Source organism: Rattus norvegicus, chromosome 4 (genome assembly GCF_021556685.1).
Source record: "Rattus norvegicus strain SHRSP/BbbUtx chromosome 4, alternate assembly SHRSP_T2T, whole genome shotgun sequence".
NCBI lineage: Eukaryota > Metazoa > Chordata > Mammalia > Rodentia > Muridae > Rattus > Rattus norvegicus.
In genome coordinates, this window is record NC_141537.1 from 77,478,406 (window position 1) to 77,490,052 (window position 11,647).

At 40.5% G+C, this 11,647-nt stretch overlaps 1 protein-coding gene across 30 annotated transcripts in view; it reads right to left on the reverse strand.

The window, feature by feature from the left end:
- Positions 1 to 972, reverse strand: part of Ezh2 (enhancer of zeste 2 polycomb repressive complex 2 subunit) — a 62,877-nt gene extending 61,905 nt beyond the window's left edge. For 26 of the 30 annotated variants that reach the window (XM_087657336.1, XM_087657327.1, XM_087657353.1 and 23 more), the window contains exon 1: positions 842 to 939. The gene's annotated coding sequence lies outside the window, so the exon portion shown is untranslated. The other 4 variants (NM_001134979.2, NM_001440279.1, NM_001440281.1 and 1 more) reach the window with 2 other exon arrangements.
- Between the last annotated feature and the right edge of the window lie 10,675 nt (positions 973 to 11,647).

An 11,647-nucleotide genomic window follows, 5' to 3' on the forward strand; every position in this document is an offset into this window, starting at 1 on the left:
TTTCTCAGTTTCTCCCATTTTCAAAAAGTAGCCCTGCAGCATACATCTGGTGCGTGCGGGGGGAGGGGGAGGTTGTACAATGAAGTGAGAGAAGGGAGCACAGCTGGACTCTTCCATCGAACTTAGCACAAAGCCAGGCGAGGACATTGGCAGCCCGAAGCTGTGGGAGACTCCCGGCTCTCGGGGAAATGTCAGCCGCGGGGCTAAGGGAGTTCCCAACATCGTTCATGCAGTCCCGCAGCAGCAAGGCCAGGCGTTAGTCGGTCGCCCCCCAGCAGGGCCAGGCAAGGACGAGCCCTGCCCACTCGCGTTCGCGTCGCGCCTCCCCACGCCCCAACCCGCGCGGCGGGAGCCGAGTGTCGCCGTCTCCCCTCCCCTCCCGAGACACAGTCTGTCCTTTGTCTGAGTGCAGACTCTCGACTCGGTCCCACCAACTTGTGTGTACGTCCCGTCCTACCCGGGCGCTCCCAGCCACACAAAGGAGACTTGAGGCTTAGAGCTGCCGGCCCGGATCGGCCACAGGAACGCCCCCAGCCCCGGCCCGGCGGGAACAGGCTCCGGGACAGAAGCCCCCACCACCGGCCCCCGCTCTCCCACATCTGCCGGAATCCACAGTCCACTCCTGGGACCTCGTGGACCTGCCCGCACCTCATGACCCCTCGGAAAGCTGTCTCCTAGCCCTCCCTCCGCGCCTACAAAAGCAGCGCTCGAGTGAGACCCGCTGGGCGATGCCTGAGACTGGCCAGGCACTCGCGCGGAGGTCCCGCGGTCGCCGCCGCCGCCCCGGGGCGCGTTCCAGATCCCTGACTGCCGACCACCGGCGGCTGACGGCGTGCATTACCTTCGTCCCGCGCGCCAGCCCGCGCTTCTCCCGCGCGCCGCCCCAACGCGCCGCCGCCGCCGCCGCCGCCGGGACTCCACTGCCTTCGATGTCCCACTGGGTGTCGGACGCGACCGGACCGAGCGCCAAACGCAGCAGCCCAATCGTCATCGCTTTTATTTGGCCCCCCCAGCACTATCAAGCGCCGCCCCGATTGGAGGATGCGAGAGGGCGCCCGTCCAATCAGAGGGCCGGATGAGCTGTGAGCCTTCCAAGAGAGCCCCAGCCCAGGGACAGGGAGGCTCGCCGGCGCCAGCGCGTGCGCGAGTGTCAGGGCTCGTTCTGAGGAACGCGGCTAACCGGGTGGAAGCTCCACAGTCTCTGTCTTTGTTCTTTTGCCAACGTGCGGTACCCTCTCAGGAAAGCCATGGACAGGCAGGCGGAGATCGGGCACTTGGCGGGACCCGAAGCCCGTTATGGGCAGGAGGCGGGGAGGTCGGGATGGCGGGAACCGGCCGGGGGGCGGGCCAGCTCTTGGCGGGAATGGGCTCTTGAGTAGTTCTCGGGAGGGGGAGGGGAAGAGAAGGGCGGGCGCCAGAGCCAAGTTTGAAATAATTCAAAACTCGGGTTGGTAACGGTCTTAACCGCCCTCTTCCCCTGGCGTGCCATTCTGGGCCCGGAATCCAACACTCTTGTTGGCGACACGGACAGAAAGGCGCGTGGCGGGCCCCACGGGGGACTCAATGCGGGACGGGCCGCGCTCCACATGGAGAGGACCAGTAAGCAGAGAAAGTTAGTGCGGTTCCTTTTGGCACCTTGGAGGCTTTGGTTAGCAAAACTAGTGCCTAATGCCCTGACAGCATAGGAAAAAGCGACCAGATTTCTCTGAAAGGCCTTCCAATCTATGTTTATGGTTCTCAGCACTTATCAAGGTTTCAAGTTGTTTATTAGCAACTTTTGAGAGCAGATAGCTCAGTCCCTGTTGTCTCAGCAAAGTGTAAGGAAGTTTGCAACATTTTTCAATGGCTAGACTATCTTGAAAGTCAACCTTTCCCCTCCTCGAGGACTAGAAATGTGCTTCTTATACAATACACAGCACCCACACACACACCCTGGTTTCAGTTATCTGGCAATGAAGTGAATAATGATATTTCAAATTTACTTCTAATAAGATGCATCTGTATGGCAAACTAACAGACCTGCGAAAACAGGTTCAACAATGAAGAATTAACACTGAGAATTTGTAACACTCTAGAAGTTATGTATCTGTATTGGTCATGGTTCTCTAGAGGAACAGGCTGAATGAATGTATGAATGTATTCATTCCTTCACTGATTAAATGGATAGAGAACGGAGAATGAATATATATGTATATAGATATTCAGAATATATATAGAGAGAGGGAATATATACATATTCTTTCACTGGTATTCGAGCACATCCAGGCTTGTAGACTGAACAACTAGCAGATTCTTGGGTTTTCTGTTGGTAGACAGTCATTGCTTGACTAGTTGGACCACAACCTGTAAGCCACTCTAATATACTTGTGTGTGTGTGTGTGTGTGTGTGTGTGTGTGTGTGTGTGTGTGTAAACGGAAAAGTCAAAATCCACTAGTTCAGTCCATAAGCTGGGATGACTTCAGCTGAATTCATTATACACCTGAAATTCATTATACATTATACAATGGTTGTAATGCCAATGAACGAATGGGCTTGCCATCTAGAGTGAGGGCAAGCAGTTGCAGCTTCCCACCTAAAAAGATCTGAATTAAAAGTCAAATGATTTAATTAAGAAAAAAGCCATCACAGGTGTACCCTTAGTTTTTAGTTAATTCTTGGGTTTTAGTTAATTCCAGATGTAGTCAACTTGACAACCAAGAATAGCCATCACAGCATGCAGTTCCTCATATACTGCTAAGAAGTATATATGAACTCTATAAGATGAGAAAAATACACTCATGTCCAAATAAAAGCAAAATATGATTAACTCAAGGGTGCTCTATAATGCGAGAAACTAACAGTCATTAACATATTAACCTATCATGGTAAAATGCTACCCAACTACATCAGCAACTTACACTTGCTGTTTTTTTCTTTTTTTCAGTAAGCAATTTAGACTCAAGGTAACTGCTTATCTTGAACTTTGTGTTACTATTTTGTATGTCCTTTAAATATTGATAACATTTTTAATAGAAAAATCAAGGAAATTACATTAGAGACCATCTGTATATAGATGGAGCTTCTAAAGAAATCCAAGAGTTGTAGTGAAAATTGTTAGGTGTTTAGAAGCAAGAAATGTTGTTAAATATTTAAACAAAACTGTTTTTAGAAAAGGACATTTTAGCCAGCTCCAGAAAAAGCATAAGACCTAGAATGGATGGGGCAACAAAAGTACTTCAAATAGACATGTACAGTCTACATAGAAAATGTAATTGGAGCTGAGAACTGTTATTTAAAAGAGTGAACAGAACTAAAATGTAAAGGCTAGGTTGGAATAGTAAGACTGAATGAATAGTAAGACTAGTGAATCATCATTGCCTTAATTCTGTGGTGACATTAACCAACTACAAAAGATAGTTTAGGTTATAGTGATAGGCAGAAAAAAAGGGAATAACTGGACTTTGCAAATGAGTTGATTATGTAGGGAAGATTTGGTATCTTGCAACAGTGTTTATGAAGGCAAGGAAAATTTAAAAAAAATATTTAGACTTTGCTGGAAGGAAAAAACACCTGACGATTTCTAAAGAAAATACTATACAGGCATGTCCTACAAACTTTTGCAATCACTTCAGTGAGAGGATGGTGTTTTGTTTGGTTTGGTTTTTTTGGTGTTTTGTTTTTAATGTATGTAAAGAACACCAGCCTAGTGTGTGTGTGTGTGTGTGTGTGTGTGTATGCTAGCTTCTAAGGGGACATAGATGAAGTAGAAAACCATGTAAAATAGATGAAAGAATACGAGTCACCAAGATTTTTCAAGACACTGGTGGAAGTCATCTTGGCCTGTTAAGAGTCAGAGATTCACAGTGGTTTAAGGGTTAAAACCTAATAGGGGAACTGAGCTCTGAAGCTGCTGCTCCACTGACACCTGTTATGCCCTCTGTTTGCTGAAGGTAATTATGAAGGTAAAATGCAAAGTTAAGGCTTTAGTAGAACAGAACTTCCTTTCAATCCAAGAGTGGAATTTGTTTCCTATGCTTTGAGATGGAAAAAATAAAACATAGAAACCAAGTAACAGCTTGATCAGGAAAGAAATCATTGAAAAGATGGCTCTCCTTTATTTTTACTACATTATACTGACTAGCCTTCAATTCTTGGACCCATTCGGTCCTCCTACCTCCTTAATAATAGACTGTAGGTAATGTCAGCAGTAAGGTGGGAGAAATTAAAGAATCTTTTGTGTGTTCTGGGTGGATATAATGCAAAATAGATGGGGAAAACTAAAGGGATATGAATAATGAAAAGAGACCCAACAGTAAAATGTTACCAGCTGAGACTTGAATATTTTGACACCAATAACAAATTTGCTATGAAAATTGCCTATAGAGAGAATATTTTTATGTAGAGATTTCCAAAAAGAATGTCAAAACAGCAACTTAGTACATTATATCTACCAGGCAGGTCTTAAACTTGAGATTTTTACACTTCAGCATCCAGTGTACTGGCACTATTTCCTGCTTTGAAGTCTTTTGATATTTTCTCAGGCTAGTACCATCATAAAACCATGGCTCCCTTCAGCTACTTATTGAAATTTGAATGTTGCACTGGAAGTTGTACTTTGGAAATTTTTCATACAAAGATTAGCCTGGGATGATCTTAAAAGAATTATCAGGCTGGCTAGATTCTAACTGTTGACCTAACAACCTGAGTTGAAGCCTCAGAATCCGTATGAGCCCAGGCATAGTGAGTGGTACCTTTAATCCCAGCACTTTGGAACCAGAGGTAGGCAGAGCTCTATGCATTCCAGGTCAAGGCCAGCCTGGTCCACATAGGGATTTCTAGGACAAAGAGCCCCTGTCTCCCAAACAAAAAAATATATATATGGTGGAAGGGTAGAACAGCACAGATTCTTGGAAGTTCTCTGATTGCTATACTTGCAGGGTGGCATGCAAACACAATAAGTGTACTTAAAGAAATTGCGTCAATGACTCAATATTTTTAGATATGTTTTGTGTAGCCCAGGACATGCCTCTAATTTGCTGTGTAGAGGAAACTAGCTTTAAACAATACTTTTAACTAATTTTCCAGTCTCTCCTGCTTCCCCTATCCAAGCTTCAATAAATTACTGAATATCTAGATTGGCTGAATGTGGTGGTATACATTGTTAATCTCAGCACACAGGAGGCAGAAGCAGTGGATTTCTGTGAGTTGGAAACCAACCTGTTCCACATTGTTCCAGAGATCTAGGCCAGCCAAGACTACATAGTGAGACCCTGTCTTTAAAAAATATAAATTAGGACGATCAAGAAAGCTCGTGAAAGTACATGCATGTAAGCCTGAAATCATGAGTTCCCCAGAACACACATGATAGGAGTTTGAAAGAAATTCTTACAAATTGTCCTCTGGTTACGTGTACAGTGTGACAACATACACCTACACACATACATACCAAACAAGTATTAAAAAATTAAGCTAGGTTATAGTAACACACTTTTAATCCCCACAATTAGAGGATGGAGGCAAGAAAATCCAGAGTTTAAGGTCAGCCTCTATTACCTAGCAAGTTTAAGGCCAGCCTGGTTACCTAAGACTCTCTGCATTCACAGTCAAAAGAAATGGTGTATTCATGAACTAGCAGAAATTTTTCAATAAGATTTATTCATTTGGTCCCTAGTTAACATTCTTGTTTTAATTTTCTTTTTTCAGATTATTTAAAAAGATATTTCCCACAGTTTCTAAAGAAACAGGACTCAACCATGTATGAAGTTTAAAGTGACAAAGGATTTTAGGAAGACAGCATTTGCCAGCACTATGTTTACACTCTGGCTAAGATTCTCCATTTCTAGGAACCTTCACAAAAGTTCTTATACATGCATATAAAGACGAGGATAGTCATTAATTTACAACTGATTGTTTGTAGTACATACAAAATGGCTTCATCATTCAGGTTGTAGTTATATGAAGTAGTGCATACATATATAATTTATACTCTTGCTAAGTGTTATGCCATTATTAAAATGGATGATAACAAGTGAATGGGGTTACATTTATTTTAAGTTTTTTAATTAAATCTCAGGTAAATTTATCTGTACTGATAGAGATCTCCAAGATGTGCTATGAACTGGAAAAGATAAGTTATAAAGCTATATGAAGGGACAGGGAGCATAACACTGTTAAAGCATTTGCCTAGCATGTACCAAATCCTAAGGTCAGTCTCTAGCATTTGGGAAGTAAGAAATCCCACTTTATAATAATATAAAATGTATACATGAAGAACAATGTCTCTTCTGGAGAAAGAAAGGGAAGGGACAATGAGAAAAAGCCTCTGGTTCAACTTTGTGCATTCTAACTTGTTTACAATGAAGCTATATTTGTGGAGCAGGTGTGGCACATATTTTTAGTCCCAGCACTTGGGAGACAGAGACAAGGTGGATCTCTGTGAGTTCAGACAGCTAGGGCTGCATAGAGAAACTCTGTCTTTATCCGAAAAAAAAAATCATTGTTACAGACTGTAATATTTTTAAATGCTATTTTCCCATTTGTGGCTGTGTGTGAATGTGCACACATGCACTTTAGGTTCCAGAGATTGAACTCTGGTCATTAGGTTTGCATGTTATCTTACCAGCTTATCAGTCTTTTGTTGTTAGTTTCTTTGAGATGGGTTCCTTTGGCTGGATTTTGTCAACACAATTAGAGTCTTCAGTGAAGAAGGATCTTCAGTTGAGAAAATGCTTCTCTAATATCAGGCTGTAAGCAAACCTGTAGGGTATTTTCTTAATTAATGTTCATTGTTAGAAGGCTGGCAGATGGATCTGGGTGCTGTAAGAAGGCAGACTGAGCAAGCCAGAATAGCCTCTGCATCAGCTCTTGCCCTAGTTTTTGATGAAATGTTATATAGAAGTGAGTGAAGTAAACCCTTTCCTTCCCAAGTTACTTTTGGTTCCAGTTTTCAGCACAGCAGTAGAAACCATAAACATGGGTCTTGTAGCCAAGCTTGACCTCAAATTCAGTATGTAGCTGAGGATGATGCTGAAGTCCTCATTTTAAATTTTTAAAATACTACTCTTTAGATAGTAAAAGATATATTCATTCTAAAACATATAATACAGGAAAATCACCAAAAGCCGCCTCTCTTCTGGTATAATTTCCCTGTCACTTTCACAGATGACCTTCCCCTCCAGAACAAACCCACTTTCCCATGTTCTTATTACTTGGCTTCATTTTGAGAGTACTACTAATCTGCAAATCTGATATGAAAAAATAAGTAACATGGAAATTCCAAGAAGCAAAGAAATATATTAGGACACATAAAACATGATATGGGCCACCTGTTATTCCTAGGGACTCTATATGAACTGTACTGTGAAGCAAACAGCACAAGCTGTTTGTCGAACTCCCCTCCCCTCTGCTTGTAAAACTTGGATATCTGATTGCTCCTTCTAAATCTAATTTACTTTCCTTCACAATGTGTAACTTCTATACCTATTAGGCTAGTTTAACAATAACTTTTTCTCTGGAGGCTTAAGGTTCTTCAATTAAGTTTTTTACCTAACCTAACATTTTATTAAAAAGACAGTCACCTAACAGAAGTTGGAGCCAAAGCTCAGGTGATGGAGCTAAAAACCAATGTTGGTTTCACAGGATCATCCAAGGTTAAAGGAACATCAATGCAGCTACATAAGTTACTTTTGGCCACCATCCATTCAGAGTGATTGTACCCAGTCCAATTAGTCAGTATTTATGCCTTATAAATTATAAAAATAAAAAGAAACTGGTCTAGTGGTGTAGACCTGTAAATTTGAGATACTCAGGAGGCTGGGGCAGGAAGCCAACCTGGGCAACTTAGTGAAACCCTGTAAAAAAGTATGAAATGGTGAATGGGAATATAGTTTCTTAGTAGAATTATAAATAATAATAATAATAAAAAGTTAGAATGCAGGACCAGCAAGATTGCTCAGTGGGTAAAGGCACCTGCTGCCAGTTTACTACCTCAGTTTGATTCTTGGAAACCACATGAAAGGAAAAAAGCTATTTCTGCAAATTGTCCTTTGACTACATACATGCCATGGTATGGGCATGCACCCACACACTCATATACATTGTGGTCATATGTTTGAGTTATTGGAAGTGTTTGAGAAGGATTAGGAGATGTGCCCTTATTAGAGTAGGTATGGCCTTGTTGGAGGAAATGGGGATGGGCTTTGAAGTTTTAAATACCTACACCAAGCCCAGTCTCTCTCCCTTCTGCCTGAGGTTCAGGATATAAAAGGTCTCAGCTACTATTCCAACAAAGTGCCCACATGCTTCTCACTATGAAAATCATGAGTAATCCTCTGACACTGTAAGCAAGTCCCCAATTTGATACTTTCTTTTGTAAAAGCCACCTTGATCATAGTGTCTCTTGATAGCACTAAAACTTAGGACACACATGAACACAAAAATTTTATGTAGTCCTCATTTTAATTCAGAATTTCATCTCTCCTTCAGTACTTGACTGTTTCTATCCCCAAAATCATTTTACTACTATTAAAACATGCAGTTTCTGCGCACTGATAAGAGCACACCTCATAATTCTTCCCAAATAGTTCCACCAACTGGGGACCAAGTATTCTAACATATGAGCCGATAGGGACAATTCTTATTCAAAGCACCACAATGACTGTAATATAAGCAAAGTCTTGAAAGACATCTGTGCATTTGATTTGACTCATTGTTCCTCTTGCACTGATGAAACATTTACTTTTACAGAAAACTTAAGAGTTGTCCACATAGGGATTTGTTGCCAGCTTAATCATTGAGGACTAGAAGACTTCCAAACTAAACTGATCCTTCACAGAATACAGGTTCTAGGTCCTGTTCTACCTTTCCCATTTTAGTATATGATGTGTTTGCTGATTATTGATTCCCTTTTCTTTTTGTATATTGGCTTATTCCCATGCATGTCACCTTATGGTTGCAAGATAGATGTTGTAGTTTAAAGAAGTATATGTGAATTCAAGACAAAGGGAAGGAAGATGAATTAGTCTGCTTTTTTGTGGGGTATTAAGAAAGTAAAAGTTCCTCAAAAGCTTCCCTACATCACACTGATAAGAAATGCAACACACATGAACAGACAGTGCTAGCTAAAAGGGTGACTGGGGAATTGAGTATTCAGTGAAAGAAAAAAGTTGTCAGAATTAGGCTAGGAACATGGTCTTCCTGAGCAAGAATAGGCTTCTATAGGAAAAGTACAAGAAACCCAGTGTGGCGGTGTACACCTTTAATCTCAGGTTCATCTCTGAATTAAAGGCCAGCACCATGGTCTACATGGTTCTGACCAGATCAGCATGGTGAGAACCTGTCTCAAAAAGAGAGCAATGTAACAGGTGTATGAAAAAACAATACAATGAGATAGGAGAGATTGCTCAGTGGTTAAGAGCATATGTAAGTGAATTATTCTAGCTATCCCATATAAAAGACACAAAATCCTGGTATTTTATGTATAAGTTGTAAGCCTAGATTGGGCACATTGTGAGCTATTCTAACTTACACTTTACCAGCCACATGCTCCTAGTCCATCAGGTCTAATAGGAACCTTCTGTTCTCTCCATCCCCTTCCTCCTTCCTCCTCTCTCCTTGTGTTCTCTATCAGCCACCCCAACCCCCAGCTCAGTGAATGAAACCCCACCTGCATCTGTTCTCTCCAGTAATTGGCTGTTAGCCACATTAACCAGTCAAAGAAAAAGATGAAGATTACATAGCATCATTTGATGAACATGAGAATATGCTCATCTGAGGCAACCGGATCTTGAGAGCCAGTATTTAGTATTTGAATAAATAGTAGCACCAGACCAACCCCCAACACTTCCCCATTTTTTTCTAAATGAAATGGCTCTTTCTCTTGCAATAATAAACAACATACAATAAGAACAATTATGAAACTACTAGGTAAGATTTACATTCACAAAGTCCAGTTCATAAGTATTTGGCAATGTGAATAAAATATTATATTATCCTATCTTGGTGAGTTCAGAATTTCATACCTAAATCATTTTTATCAGTTTATATTATCAACTTGAAAACATGTTTAGACCTAAAAGTGTCTTAAATCCTAAACAACTTTAGCTTAATGTTGAGACTATAACTATCTAGTCTTCAACCCCATCAGAGATGTGAGAAGGAATAAATATTACCTGATATGCAGGAAGTACAGGCAAGCTAAAACTTTAGAACATTCATTTTCAGCCTTCTAGCCTAGAATGTGACAGATTTTTCTATGAATCAGAAATTATGATTCCACCTTATCCTTGCACAGCTTGGCAGTTGGCTTCTCTGTGTCCATGTTTCTCCTTTTTGGACAGCATTTCTGTCTGTAGTTGAAGCAAGGGCAGCTTCAAATGTGACAGCTTGCCACATTTGAAACAATTCTGTATAGAGGTTTTCTGATGCTCCATCATCTTTGAGGTAGTAATAGGATGCTGCCAAGAGTAGACCTGTTTCATTGTCCAAAACAGGCTTAAGTTGATAAAATACTATATTTTTCATGTCTCTGGGGTTTTTTGAAGACCATCTATCTATAGCATAGCTGAGTAGAAAAACTTTATTTTTAGCTATTTACTATTTGTTTAACCTAAGAAGCATATATTGTAATCAACTAGACTAATACCTAGCATGACAGTGAGTTTGACTGACTATTGCATTTCTTGTTTATCTTGAACAATTTGTAATAGCAACTTTTAAAAGGACTAGAACTTCACATTACATTATTAAGAATCATCTGGGTACAAACCTCAAATTAGAATTGAAAACATATGCATAGTATATTGTAACAAAAATAACCTTTATTTTTACATCAGTATAAAAAGGTATATATCAATGTAACATTATTAACTGTAAAATGTTCTTTGGTTTAAGAGTATATTCAATAATCTACTTTTTCCTATTATTATTATTATTATTATTATTATTATTATTATTATTATATCCTCCATTTTCTTCTCAACCTGTTTCCCTTTCCCTAAAAATGAAGGATAAACAGAAGGAAAGAGAGAAATCCCTAAGTCTAAATTCCTATATTCTGTATTCTTTATGAACAGGACCATTTAACAACTTGCAAACAGACACCTTAGAGATATAACAAACATTCATAATCCATCTACCTTGCTTTTCGGGAATGAGGTGCTTTCCCTTAAAATTGTTTCCTATTGATTTGGGGTGCATAGTTTTTCTTTTGAGGGGTGCAAGAAGATTGGAAACGTGGTTAAAAAAGCTAGTTGTAACATTTGTTGTCCAGTCTCCAAATGCTGTAAAAATTAAAGGTTAAATCAAGTCCTGACTGGAACAGTCTGTGATGGTGGACAATTTGAGTTGGCTGCTTTGACGTTGTCCTGGTAGCAGTTCTTTTGAGGAAACAGCTTTAAGGCAGTCTGAGGTAATATCAGGCAGGATGTTGGAAAAATATGCCTCAGCGTTTTAGCATCTTTGAGGGTGGTTCTTGTCAGGGCTCTTTTTGGTTGGTTTTTCTGTGAACATAAAGTTCTCACAGAAAAATACACAGTTCTGCATTAATATGTATGGACTGTGCAAGGTACACAGATCAGTTAATGAAGATTCTTTGCTCTTTGAGCAAATGAAAGACATCTTTCTTTTTATGTTGCTTTAGAAGTTATAAATTAACTCTATAGTTCTTAA